This window comes from Sciurus carolinensis, chromosome 13, assembly GCF_902686445.1.
Source record: "Sciurus carolinensis chromosome 13, mSciCar1.2, whole genome shotgun sequence".
NCBI classification, from domain to species: Eukaryota; Metazoa; Chordata; class Mammalia; order Rodentia; family Sciuridae; genus Sciurus; species Sciurus carolinensis.
Window position 1 is genome coordinate 88,740,813 of NC_062225.1, and position 13,364 is coordinate 88,754,176.

The following is a 13,364-nucleotide window of genomic DNA, read 5'->3' on the forward strand; positions in this document are numbered from 1 at the left end:
TGGATTAAACCCAGAGTGCCAGGTCTAGCAGGTGTTCCAGTAGGAGCAGACACACTGGTACACAATTCCCTTAAGTCTGTGGAAGTGGCACTGAACTGTTTCTGGTCTTTGATCTTTTGGAAACCATAGTATTATGTGATACACGAGTGTTTTTTTCCCTTGGTTTTGCAGTAAATACTAACTTTATTTCTTAAACAAATGGTTCTGTCAGAACACAGATGCTGTGAAATTATAAATGCTTGCTAGTTGAGCACAGTTATTAAATACTTAAAACTTAACTTTTAAAAGGTATTACTGCTTAATAATAATTCATACCAGTATCATGGGATTTGTTTTTCACATGATCTCTTTATACATAAAGCCCTATTTAACATGAACAGGCAGTCCTTTGAGAACTCTTATTTATCCTTGAGAAATTTGTGGTATTATTATTTGTGTATAAATAAGAATATGTCAAAGAAAAGGATAAATCTTCTTTAGGAACTGTGTACTGAATTTGAAGTTAGAAAAAACTTTGGATAAAAGTGGAAGGATGACTTCAGAAGGAGTAGTAGAAGTAATCTGAGAATTGATACAGTATTCAGTCATGCATTAGTCTAGGTTTTAAGAAATTTGAAAACTTATGAAAAGGAGAGCTAATTCTCTTATAGGACTATTTAAGGAGGGCAGGTTGTTAGCATCCTCAGCCTTTCTTCCCTAGCACCTGGAACTCTGCCTGGTTCCTTATATATTTCCGACTCTTTGTAAAGTTCGGAGAGATGGTTAGAATGGGTCCATGATGTCAACAGGAAGGTTGAGCTTCAGTTAAGTAATTTCCCCCGACAACCAGCTGTCCTATAGCAGAACTGATGTCAGTCCTGATCTCAGACTCCGTGTACAACCTGTGCTTTTCACTATTCAAAGCACTTTGCAGGGTGACTTCTTTTTATATTCTCACAGTGCTGAGGTAAGTACTATTAATATTTTCATTTTGCACATGAGAAAACTGAAGCCCAGAGAGGGTAAGTCTATGTTGAAAGTCTCTTAGCCAGTAAGTGTTGGATCAGGATTTGAAGCAAGGCACTCAGCTCTAGCATCCATGCCAGACTGCCTCTCCTGACATTCTGGTAGTATAGACACCTTTGTAAGCTAGAGCTCTATCAGAGGCACTTACGAAACTCAAATTTTATCATGAAATTAAGGGTCTGTAGTTTTGATGTTTTTTCCTTTTCTGGTGCTGGGGTTCAAACCCAGGTTCTTGCACATACTAGGCAAGCATTTACCACTGAGCCACACTCCCACCCTCATTTTAATATTTTTGTGTTTTCTATTTCTTTCTAGAACTTTAGAAGTTAGTATAGTTAATGTTTAAGAGATTTAAAACTGATTTCTTATTGTCTCCAATAACAACAAATCCATGAAACAGACATTGCTATATTCTATATTATTTTTTCTGCAACTTTTCTTTACCTTCATAAAAATGTAAGTGTTCCCTGTTTAAAATAGACTATTAGTTATTACCATTTTTGGTTTTCCTTTATTTTTTTCTTTCCTCTTCTTCTTTTTTTTTTTTTTTTAACAGAGTAAATAGCTCATGTCAGTTTTTGTTTTGGTACAGAATAACACTCAAGTCAGCCTTCTTACATTTTGTTAATTCAGTAGAATGTGTGGAAGGGTGGTGTGTCTCAGAATTACAGATATATTAATCAGCATTTCACATTTCAAGCAATGTGTGTGGAGTCCCAGGAACTGGCCTCCTGCATGTTCTGTGAAGAGGATGAAAGGCTGAAAGAAAGCCCCCAGGAGATAAAAGCAGGAAATATGTGAAAATAAACCAGAGATTTGAAAGGCTCTCAAAAAAAATTCATGTTTCAGTTCAGTCCAACAAAAATTATTAAGCATCTGCCATTTGCTATATGCTGGAGATACTACTTTTTGGATAGAATATGTCTTCTTGAAGCCTTACTGGGCATGGAAGCCAGGGCTCACTCATGCCAGGCGTATGTTCTACCACTGAGCTAATCCCCAGCCTGACATGCCTTTTCTTAAAGAAACCAAGTTGAGTAGAGGTTAGAGGCCTCATTGCTCCCCTTGATTTTCCTTTATCACTCTAACTGACTTTCTTCATGTATTTGATGTGACTGTTCACTAAGAATCAAGGCATTACTTAGTTGTTCTCTGTGCTTTTTTGTGTTGTAGGGGCTGCTAGGGAGGTAGGTGTGACAGCCAACCCCCAAGCCTGATTTAGTGAACAGAGCAGTGGCTCAGAGGTCTAGGCCCCTTCTCTCTAGGCCTCACTCTGCTGATAATTACCAGAGTAATTACCAGGGTGAGGAAAGGGGCAGATATAAAAGCATGTTATACTCTGGAGGTAATTAATTGTTTTTAATTTAATTTTTTTTTCTATTTGAAAATTCCTTCAAACTTACAAAAACAGTTACAGGAACAAGAACAAAACAAAAAGTGCCCATGTACGTGCTCCTTCATACAACTTTGTCTCTTGTTAACATTTCACTTCATATGCTTTAGCATTTGACTCACCCTTCTGCTGTGGACTCATTCTCTCTTGATATATTTCATATTTCTGTATCTGTACCTATATCCACACAAGTAGAATCACAAATGCATGCTTATTTTTCCAAATAATGTGAGGGTAAATTACATATAGGATAGCATTTGCCCCTAAATGCTTGAGTGTTTTTTTTCTCTTTTATTTTAGAGAAAGGGAGGGAGGAGAGATATATGAATGAATTATCTTCCAAATAAACTCATTTATAAAATCAGGGTCCAATGAGCAAAAGACAGAGCCTTCAGAATCTCCCAGCACAGAGCTGTTACCTGGAAGTCACTATGCTGGCTCCACACTAAAGTGAATCCACACTGTGATGGCACCTGTGACAGCCAGCCCCCGAGCCTGGTTTAGTGAACAGAGCAGTGGCTCAGAGGTCTAGGCCCCTTTTCTCTAGGCCTCTCTCTGCTGATAAACACCAGAGTAATGCTGGACAGTGTGGTTCATATGTGTGTGCCTCACTTTACTTATTTCACAATTTAAACCATTATCTTTTTTCTTTTTAGTTATATGTATAATCTATTTTGATATAGTTATACAAGCATGAAATATAGCTCATTCTAATTAGGATCCCAGCCTTGTGGATATACACGGAGTTGAGATTCTGGTTTATTCATGTGCACACAGGCACGTTATGTGAGACTCATCTCTCTGCCTTTCTGTTCCTCTTCCCCTCCCTTCTCTTCATTCCCCTTTGTCTAAGCCATTGAATTCATATTCTCCCTCTCCCCTGTTGTGGATTAGCATCCACCTTTGGTTTTGGAAGATTAAACCATTAATGGTAAGCTCCAAAAGTTACTAAAGGCTTAATTTTTTGAGGAACTTGGATTTTGATTAAAAGTAAAACACATTTGAAGTGCCTGGAGGAAAGTGAAAATAAGATGGCTTACACAATTAGCCAGTTAAATTTGATCAGTATCAGTCTGAATCTTAGTTTAAAACATCATAGTTTAAAACCACTGTTCTTTGCTGATAGAAAATTGCCTGACCTCTTAAAAGTTTCATCCTAATTTCTAGCATTTTGAGCTTTGTAGAAAATTTTCAAAAATTTGTTTTTAAATTAATTGAAATGTATTTTATAGTAAAAGAATATATAACGTGTAGTTTAAAGGTAATAGTAATTATTATATCCTGCTTATGAAAAATAGAATATTTGTGAAAGAACTGTTTTGGAGGGTGGGGGTATTTTTCATCGTGTTACAAAAATAAATTCAAGTGAATTTTTGTAAGGGATGTCAGCTTTGTTTTGTGATGAAACCTGCCTCTTACTTTCTACCTCAACATAGTCCTCGAGCCGGTTGGTTCAGGATGACTTTGAGATGCTTTTCTTTTTGGAGAAAGAAGTCTGTCTTATATGCTGACAAATACTTATGAGGAATATTTGTAGCCAAGCCAAGGAAAAGTATAGAAAGCAGTCTCTGAGAATTGATGAGGAGTTGACTTAAGATAATTAAATATAATGAGATGATTTGGAATGAAAAACTATAGAAAGATAATTTGATCAGCATATTGAAAGACCATATATTGGAGGCTGTTACAATAATTTAGATGACTATTTCTAGTTAGCTGTGGTAGAGTTCTTTGATGCTTGTCATTTGAATAATAAAAAGTTTTATTTACAACTGACAAAAAGCAGCAGTATATAATTGATATTCATTTATTTTATTAAAGAAATCTGATTTGGTAAAAACAATCAGAAAATAGTATTTTTAACGCTAGTAGTAAAATTTATTTTTTTAATCCATAAAAAACCTCATTTATTTTTATAGCAATTTGATGACACATCTGCTTGCTTTATTCATCTGAGAAAGAAAATGTTGGTTCTTGGTGTTTGGTAAAATTGCTTTGTTAAATTATTTTCTAAATTGTTCAACTTTTAACAAATGACATTTGATACTAACACTGGAAAGCAATTTCAGCTAATTAAGTAGATCCCTCTATAAACCATTGGAACATTAAGATGACATACTGTTCATTCAAGATTATTTTAATTGGTACAATTATTGTAATTTTCTTGCAATTATGTGTTGAGCTAAAAGCTTTTGTCTAGATCATTTGAGAGTTTTTTTGTTAACATACATTTAGTAAGAAGAAAGAGTAAAAAACTATAAAGATTTTCTGTCTACTTTTTATTGCAGCGCCTTAGATAACTGTTAAAATGTTTTAGTATAAAAGTTTATTTTTTGCATTTTAAGCAATGATAAAGATTTTTAAATGATCAATTTAAGTGTAGTTTTCATGAAGATAATATTTTAAATTTTTATTTTGACTCAAGTCATCTTTTACTCAGGATGATATGGTCAGAATCATTTTGTGTAAAAGACAATATGCTTCATTTTGATACTTGTTCAGTTTTTTAAAAACAGTTGAACAAGTTTTGAGGCAGCTTGAAAATGGTGTCCATTTTCTATTTCATTAAAATAGCTGTTTGCTAAATGGATACTGTGGATGTCTAATTTTTGGCCTTTAGACCTACTTGATATTTTAAAATTATTCAATTCATGTCTTATAAATGAATATCGTATCTTATTATAGTTCTTCCTGGTTTTCACACAAATCTTTCAAAAGTATAATTTGATTGCTTCTAGTCATCTCATGCCTCTTTGTTGTTCTCACTAACCGCCTTCCTTTTTTCTTCATTTTTACATCATTCCCCATTATTTGGAGTGGATTTTGCATAGGCTTGTTTCCTTTTCATGTGGACTTAAACTGTAAATTTGAACAGCGTGAGAAAGTGGACATCAGTTAGTTTAGATGTGTGAAGTTTTGTCTCACCTGCCTTGAGTACAAAGTGCACCCTTTGACCAGGCACGGTGGCACATACCTGTAATCTCAGGGACTTGGGAGGTTGAAGCAGGAGGATCACAAGTTCTAGGCCAGGCTGCGCAACTTAGTGGGACCCTAAGCAATTTAGTGAGTCTATTGCAAACTAAAAAATAAAAAGACTGGGGTGTGGTTCAGTGGTAAAGCATCCCTGGGCTCAGTACCAAAGAAAGAAAAAAGAGAAATACATCTTTTTTACCGAAAATTTTCCCTTAATTAATATTTTTAGATCCTGGAAACATTTATTACAAACATAGTTTAACGCATACTGTTTAGCTGGGGGTTTTGTTTTGTTTTGTTTTGTTTTTGTATGTATAGCTTGGAACCTTACTGAAATTCTGTGTTCTTAATGTGATAGGACTGCTCTGTAGATATTGGTGGTGTCATCATTCAAAATTTATAAAATTACTATCTTGTATATAATTAGTATTTACATCCTTATTCCAAAGCACATTTGCTTGGAATGCAGAGGTTCAATATTTTATCATTATCTTTATCTTCTTAAAGAAATAGCCTGATCTTGGTCTTTGCAAAATCATAAGGTAATGCTCCATCTAGAAGAGGAAAGTAAGTGTATACTGAAATAAAGTTTACATAATCAGTAATAGGAATCACATTTTATGTGGATAGAAATAAATAATAATAATATATTTGCCAAGTTCAGTGTGGAAAGTGAGCCTGCAAACCCACGAACATTAAACATAATGTTGGCAGTTAAATGTACAGTTTTGGTTTTGTGCTGTTTAATATTTATTGTCTTGATGGATATTAATTGGAAAATCCAGATTCCTAACAATGAATAGAAGTGAAGGGCAGCATTTTCAGTTTATTTTGTTGCATATGTGAGTCACGCCTACTTTTGTTGTTTGGAGGAAAGAAAGAAACATTAAACTAGACATGTTTGACTCTTCTTGATTTCATTTATTTTTATATTTTGTTACTTTTTTGTTTTGTTACTACTACCAGATTTATAGCAATATCCAAATTTGTGAGAGAAATTAAAACTCATTCATTTGATTATTCAGAGCATATTTCTTGAGCACTTGTGATGGATAGGCACAGTTAAGGAGCTTAGATATATCCACGAACAAAACTTGCAGAGATTCCTGACCCAAGGACCCTCATGCTGCAGCAGAGTGTGATGAGCAGTAAACAGTATGTAAAAATACACAAGCATGTTGAAAGACAGCAAGCCCTATGAAAGGCTGAAAGTTTAGAGGAGAGTTAGGGCGATGGGGAATTGTCAGATTTCACACTGAGTACAGGGTCAGGATAGTCCTCATCAAGAAAGGAAGAGTTGGGCTGGGGATATAGCTCAGTTGGTAGAGTGCCTGCTTTACATGCATAAGGCCCTGGGTTCAATCCCAGCACCACAAAAAAAAAAAAAAAAAAAAAAAAGGGAAAAGTTGAGCAAAGACATGGAAGCCAGAGAATTAGCCAAGCAGAATTCTAGGGAAGTGTTTTCAGGCAGAGGGGATGATTTTGACAAAGGCCTAAGGCCAGAGAGCACATGGAATCAATGTTGGAGAAACAGCAACCACAAGGGAGCTGATGTGTTAAGAAGGGATACAGTGAGGGTAGGAGGGTAGGAGGGTAGGAGGGTGGGAGGGGAGGTCAGGAGGTCAGAGGAGTGGGTCCATGGGCCACTTTTGGAGGATCACTATAAGACTTTGGTTTTTGTCCTGAGTGAAGTGGAATTCCATTAAAAGGTTTTGAAAAAATGGTGTCCATTTCCCTGATGCTCTAATGCTTGTTATTTGGTTGTCCAAACTTGTCCTGAGGAACCCTGTTGATCAAGGGAAGCATATTTGTGAATCTCTTGCTGGGAAAGGATAGGAATGAATGTGGGTAGAAAACTAAGATAAGTGAGAGGTGTAGAAAATGGTCTGCCAGCTGCTTGGCCTACAATGAGATGAAATGAGTGGGAGAAGATGGCACAGGATGGCACTCCATGACTGTCGAGCTGGGTAGTGACCTCAGGGCACTGGAAGAAAATCCTGTCGATTTTCTGTACGTCTGTCAGAATTCATAGGACTAATTTTTCTGTGTATCTATCTGTCCTGTCAAAATAGTTTTTGTGTCTTGAGGTCACTTTATTGTTTATTTTCTAATAAAATGATGGATTTAGAGTCTACTTTTCAGATTATATTTTAAAATTGCTTTCTTCTTTGGGGCCAGTTGCAAGATCTTCCCTCCTGGTATTTAAACCTGTACTTGAGAGTGAAAGCTGATTTCTGTGTTATTGAGGACCCGTAGATGTAGGAGGATATTATAGACAGAGGAACAATTGATGAACTGCTTTTAGAGCAATACTGAATTTAATTTGTGGTAGTGAAAAGTGGGTTCTAAGGGTAAAGGGAAATGACTGCTCAAAATTTGCCATGTATGATTCAGGTTTTTAGTAGTTTCAAGCAACCTTTGCATGGCTCTCCAGTTCTTCTGCCTTCTCACTTACTCTTCACTTTCCCACATACTCCTCTCTCTGGTCCATATTCCTTTCCACCCCACCTCATTGTTCTGGTCTCATCTTAATTGCCACCATCTCAGGAAGCCCAGGTATCCCACATTCTGGGATTTTCTGAGATGTTTCCATTTTGTACTGGGATGCTCCTTCATGGGGCTTGCCATAGGTACTCTCTCATATTTGCACTGTAGATCTCTCTTTTGCACTGTAGCTTTCTTAAAACATGCTGAATTTCTTACAGTGACTTGGTATAGAGAAGACAGTAGTGGGTATTCTTGAAAAAATAAAGAAATCTGATGCTGACATTTGGGTTGATGAAGCCACTTCATCTTGAAAAGAACACAGTAGTCCAGACTCCTGGTTCATTGGTTCTAAATGTGGATAAAATGTTTCTTGTTATTACAAGATGTTGTTATCTCAGTAGGTCCCTGGGCCAGGTGGATAATAAGGTCTCAGTCCACATAAATTGAAAGGTGATTGGGTACTTCGTCTCACACTGAATGGCTTCTGTTTTTTTGCCAGGTGATGCTAAAATCATAGTCATGTTTTCTTGAGCATTTACCTGTAACTTTGAATTCAACTGTGTTTCTGAGGTTCTTCACATTTATAATCCTCTCACAAAGGCCACGTTTGTGTTGGCAGACTTAGATGGACCCTTCGCACATCAGTTTTTTTCTTAGAGATTGTCAGTATGATTTTAAAGGATGACTTGACTCCATTTTTGTCATGCAAACATTTCACTCATTAAACAAATACTGAGTTTGTTTTGTGCTGGGCACTTTCTAATAAACGTATTAGCTTATATATTACTTGAGCCTCTGTATGTGCTGTGCATTGGATTAAGCACTTTAACAGATTCTCTTATCACCTAGGAGGCAGAGCAGAAGGTGAGATTTCTCAACCACGGTGTGGAGCTTCTCCAGGCCTGTTTCTCAGAGCCAGGAGCCAGCCTTCTGTAGTCACATAAGTATCCAGTAGGTCTGAGGTAGTAGAAACACAGGATTAAACTAATTTCCTTTTTATTTCCTAATATATTTTATTCAATTTCTCATTGACAAATCCATGAATATTTAGAATAATCAATTACATATCAGTAGGAATGCCTCAGGTAGAAATTTTTCTAAATGATTAAATTTGTCATTTCTATTAAAAAATGCAAGCTTCTTATCAACTTGTAGAAAATTCCAAATAAATGCCTCATCCATTTCTAATTGTGTCTAGTAACTGCAGTAGACTTTGTAAGGAACACTTCAAATAAATCATTTGTGGCAAGTTAGCTGGTTAACAGCAGGTAACATCTGTTTGTTTAATCCTTTGAACTATTTTTCTTTCTAGTAAGTGGCTATAATTTTTTCCTAGGTACCTTTTTAAATAGCTTTTCTTTCACTTTTTATAGGATAAAATTGATTTTTAAAATATTTTCTCAATATTTAAATTCAATGTAATTTTTAGCATTTCATGTTAATGTAGAACACAGAAATAATTTTAAATGTCCCAAAGTTGTGTTTTTCTAATTTCAACAAGAAAAACTCAAATATATTAACTAAGGCTTTTTAGAAACAAATGACAAGGTCACTTTTTCTAAAATAGGTTTTATATTAAAAAATACATTTATATGTAAAAAAATTAACTGTACAGGTTTAAAGTTTATAATGTAGAATATTTTGTTTAGTATATTTTTAGACACATCTAATTATTGAAGGATTCAGATTTACCACCACAAATTAATATGCCTTCAGAAATTAGCTAACTTTTCTTTTTCTGAAGTTAATTTTTTCACTGAAGGCTTGTGATTTCAGAATATTAAATCAAAGTATTTTAAACCATTTTAAAATACAAGGAAAAACTAAAATAATATGCAACAAAAAATATAGTCATTAGAAGGCTAAGCTAATGTGAGATGCTAATGTAAGACCACCCTGCAAAAGTGGCTTCTGTTAGCAATTTCCAGCAAGTCCACAAGATGGTAGTGTGGCACCATGAACATTATTAGCACGTGTGGCCATGAAATCAAGTCTGGTGCTTTTTGTTCCCCACTTTCCATGGCGGAAAACGGGGGAAAATGATTTCACAAAAGGTCGAATTTTCATACGCCTGTTTCTCCTTCTCTCTCTCCCTCTCTCCCTTCCTTCCTCCCTTCCTCCCTCCCTCCTGCCTCCCCTCTCCACTCATCTCTTTTTCCTCCTCCTCTCCTTCCTGACATTTACTGGCACTGGGAATCATGATCATAGACAAATGAATCTAATCATGTGGTATAATTTTAAAGTTTGCTAGTAGCTTTTTCTCCTAAAGTTAATTAATTCCTTCCTTCTTCCCTTCCTTCCTCCCTCTCTTACCCAGCAGAATCCTATGCTAGGCAAGTGCTTTACCACTGAACTGTATCCCCAGTCCTCTCCTAAAAGTCTTTCAAATTAACTTATGAGCAGAGAGTGGATTTGAAAAAAGAGACTTTAAAAAACATCTTCTTACAAGTTTATATTTGGATTTAAAAATATTAAATACTAATATTTTTAATTTTTTTGTTCTTTTTAGTTATACATGACAATAGTATGTATTTTGACATATCTCACATACATGGAGTATAACTTCCCCATTCTTGTGGTCGTATATGATGTGGAGTTACACTGGTTGTGTATTCATATATGAACACAGGAAAGTGATGTCTGATTCATTCTACTATCTCTCCCATTCCCACTCCTCCCTCACCTATTGTGAGTCAGCAACTGCACATCAGATAGAGCATTCGACTTTGGTGTTTGGGATTGGCTTATTTCATTTAGCATGATAGTCTCCAGTTCCATCCATTTACCAGCAAATACCATATAAATACTAATATTTTAAGATACTTTGTGTGATGAAGATTTTGCTTCAACTATTTGTCTGTTGACTTTGAGTACAGAGCTTCCATTCTCTGTGCCTGTTATTCAGGGTTGTATTGTAAAACATTTGTTCCCACATATATGATGGATATCTTATCACTTGGTAGCAACATGCAATATTATTACTGTTACCTCAAACAGCTATAAAAATTCGATCTCATTTTCTTTCATCTGAGCATTTAAAAATTGATATCATAGCATAAACTCTGGATACCAGAATCAGGCAGTGTTTTTTAATGACAAATACTATTTTCATATTGAATCACTTGTGAATTATTTTGCTTCTTGTTACTTAAATCTTTTCTCATTACTCTAGATTTGAATTATTTTGTAATCTGAGTTGCTGATATCTGATCACTTACATGGTTGTACCTGGGTAGGCATCATCTTGTAATGCACTGTTTTTCAGAGTTTTACCACCAGTGAAACCTTTTTCCAAATGAAATCTTTTGTAGAATTTCAGTGAGTAAAGCAGAATTAATATGAATCAATTTATTCAAATTATGACATTTTTAAACAAATTCAGTTCATGAGAAAAATTGGCTGTTCTGAAGGCTATTATAAAATTGAAGAGTTGTGATCCTGCCTCTGTTTACTCACCTCTCTGCTTCTCTGGTTATTTCTAACCAGGGAGAGTGAGCGTCACCTGGAGGAGAGGGCATTGTGCCCTCGGGTGTGCTTAGACATGTGGTGCCTGTGCTGCCCTTGTGAGCCCAGCTGGGGTCTAGCCACAGTGCAGTGTGGAGAGCGCATGTGTGATTACCTTCTACTGAGTTTGCATGATGAACATCTTGTTTATCCTTTAAATTGCATGCCTACTTGTTTCCTCCATTTTTAAAAAACTATTTTTAGATGTTGATGAATATTATTTTTAATTATTTTTATTATTATTATTATTATTATTTTATTATTGTATGGACCTCGGAATCAGACCAGAGACCCTGCATCTTATAGAAGAAAAAGTAGGTTCAAACCTTCAATTTGTTGGCTTAGGATCAGACTTCCTTAACAGGACTCCCATAGCACAAGAAATAAAAGCAAGAATCAACAACTGGGATAGATTCAAACTAAAAAGCTTTCTCTCAGCAAAGGAAACTCTCAGTAATGTGAAGAGAGAGCCTACAGAGTGGGAGAATATCTTTGCCACTCATACTTCAGATAGAGCGCTAATTTCCAGAATCTATTTTTAATTATTTATATGTGGTGCCTCACACATGTTAGGCAAGCACTCTACGCTGAGCCATAACCCCAGCTCCTGTTTCTCCATTTGTATTAAAAAAAAAAGCAATCTTGGGCCCTAATGTTTTGGCCAGTAGATTATCTTGGAAATATACACCTTCAGTGCAAAATAATATTTTAAAATGTAAAGTTCTTCCAGTAAGTAAAAGAATAACATTGCTAAGCTCTGTCAGTGGTTTCTGTGGCAATTTAGATAAGCACCTTTAAGGTTTACATTATTTAACCCTAATTAGACCATCCTTTTTTTTTTCTTTATTAGCTATGTTTATTAAGTTGGCAAAAATGCTAAATTGAAGTAACACAAGTCCAGTGCCCCTCCACAGAGATAAAGGATATGTTCTCCAGAAAGACATTCTAGAAAATGCACATACTCAAAGCAATTCTCCCTAAGAAATAAGCTACAGGATGGTCCTGGTGGCACAGCCACACCCTGCCCTGCTCCATACTCTGGTCACAAAGGTCTTCAGGGTCCCTGAACATGGCACACCTCTTCCCAACACACGACTTCACAAAAACTGTCCCTTTTCTTTTGTATGCCCTTAATTAAAATATTAAATACTTGCAAATGTCTTTTTTAAAATCAGAAACAGACACACTTGAAGGATTGTGGCAACTGTGTCTCTATGCTTTGTTTCCTAGTGTGGGTTCTGAATAGGTTGCCTGTGAGACTGGCTTCTTTTCATGGGCTCTGGACAGCGAGTGCTAGAGAGAACACCTGACGCTATTCCCAGGGCTGTCTTGAGAACCAGGCAGCGCTGGCTGCTCCACGCTGGTGGAGGCCTCTTGTGGGGCCTCTGCTCCTTTGCTCCACTGGGCAGTGTACACTCTGGGTAGTTTGTACGGGCAGTTTCAGCTTTTGTTACTTTCTTTCTTTCATTACTTTAGCCATAGTGAGGTAAATGTGTATTTTCTGACCCCTAGGCTAACACACTTTTCCACACAGTGTGGAAGATGACTCTGGAATAGTTATCAAAACATCTTTACAAGTATCTTAGAGGTGAGTAAAACTGACCAGGATGTAGCAAAGGCAATGCTTACAGGGAAACTTACTTCTGTCAATACCAACATTAAAAAAGAAGAAAGTGGGATGGGGGTGTAGCTCTGTGGTAGAGCACCTGCCTTGCATACACAGGGCCCTGGGTTCAGTCCCCAGCACCACCAAGAAAGAGAGGGAGGGAAGGAGGGAGGAAGGAAGGAAGGAGAAAAAAGAAAAGAGATCTTACACCAACAGTCTTAATTTCAAACCTTGAGGAACTAGAAAAAGAAAAACTAATTGAACTCAAAGCTAGTAGGAGGAAAGATATAATAAAGGTTAAATTGAAGATGAATAAAGTGCAAAATAGAGTAACAGTAAAGAAAAACAATGAAGCCAAAATTTGATTCTTTGAAAAGATAACAAAATTGATGAGTA

The 13,364-nt window shown here is 36.1% G+C and overlaps 1 protein-coding gene across 9 annotated transcripts in view; it reads left to right on the plus strand.

Annotated features, from left to right (window-relative positions):
- Nucleotides 1-13,364, plus strand: part of Kidins220 (kinase D interacting substrate 220) — a 101,358-nt gene that overhangs the window by 55,104 nt on the left and 32,890 nt on the right. The gene's annotated exons all lie outside the window — the stretch shown is intronic.